This window comes from Condylura cristata, unplaced genomic scaffold, assembly GCF_000260355.1.
Source record: "Condylura cristata isolate star-nosed mole 26May11 unplaced genomic scaffold, ConCri1.0 scaffold00022, whole genome shotgun sequence".
Classification (NCBI taxonomy): domain Eukaryota; kingdom Metazoa; phylum Chordata; class Mammalia; order Eulipotyphla; family Talpidae; genus Condylura; species Condylura cristata.
The window spans coordinates 28,043,776-28,045,048 of NW_004567123.1; positions in this window are offsets into that span (position 1 = coordinate 28,043,776).

Genomic DNA, 1,273 nt, shown 5'->3' on the forward strand with positions numbered 1-1,273 from the left:
TGGTCACCTCCAGGGCGGGGATCGAACTCATGCGGAAGTGGCTTTAGCTTCTCAGTGCTGTGCTTTAACCCGCTGCGCCACCAGGGAGGGCCCCTAACCCCATTTTACTGGTAGCAACCACTCACACAGCTGGTGAGCAACCAAAGTGGGGTGTGAGACAAGTGGGGTGAGGTGCACAGTCCATGTTCTTACCTTCAGGGCGACACTTAGAGAATTCGAACATTATAGTGCAGCAGGAGCAAGGCAAGATGCCGAGAGCCCGGAGCCCTTGGGAGCACAGGGCCACCCGGCGGGAGGAGGAGTCAGGAAAGGGGCTGTCAGCTGAGCTGAGAGCTGAAGAATGAACCTGCCTCAGTGCACGCCAGGTGCACACCAAGGGGGCCTGTGAAGGGGTGCATGCTGGGGGGCGTCTGCGAAGGCGTGCACACCAGGGGAGGCTGAAAAGGGGTGCAAGCCAGGGGGGCTGCGAAGGGGGCTATGTCAAAAGATGCACGCTCAGGGGAGCATGCCAAGGCTCCTGCAGACACCTGGACTGCCGATGCTCCGAACAGCAGCAGAAGGGGCTGCCTCGGACTGTGCCCAGAATCCCCGGGGAAGGAAGACCCTCCCAGCAGTCTGCAATGCATGTCACCTCGGTGCTGGTGGCAGTGGCGAGTTCCTCCAGTTCCTCACTCCTCCAGGAGTGAGGTCCACAGAAGCCTCCCCAAGCACCCAGTTGTTCACACCGGAGACCAAGGGTCTCCTTGAGTCCTTCCTTCCCTTTGCCCTGCTCATCAGCCCGTCCGCAAGCCCAGCTGCAGTAACACACACACCGTATCTCGGGGCCCTCATGCAACACACGTTCCAAACAGGCCCCTGACTGGGGGAACAGCCTGGCAGTGCCTCCTTCAGGCACCCACGCTGCTTCCACCCTTGACTCTACCCTGGATTAAAGTCATCAGGTCTCTGCACCCAGCCTGCAGGTAAGGACAAGAGGTCGGGGTGGTGGTGGGGCGCCCGCAGCCTGGAGGAACCAGCTCCGCCACTTGCCTTCCTCTCAGCCACAGGCACACTGCTTAGTGCTGGGGTGGCTGGGAAGAGTGCCCAGCTGTGCACGCCCAGCACCCCTGACCTAACAGCGCACGTCTGTGGCTTCTCCCCACCTCCAGGGCATCCTCTGGCCAGGCTCCCTCAGCAGGTCTTGGGCTCAAGTATCCTAACTGACTCCGCTCTTAGCCACCATTGCTCGGCTGTGTGAGAGGCAGTCAGGGCCCTCTCTGGTGGCAACAGGTTA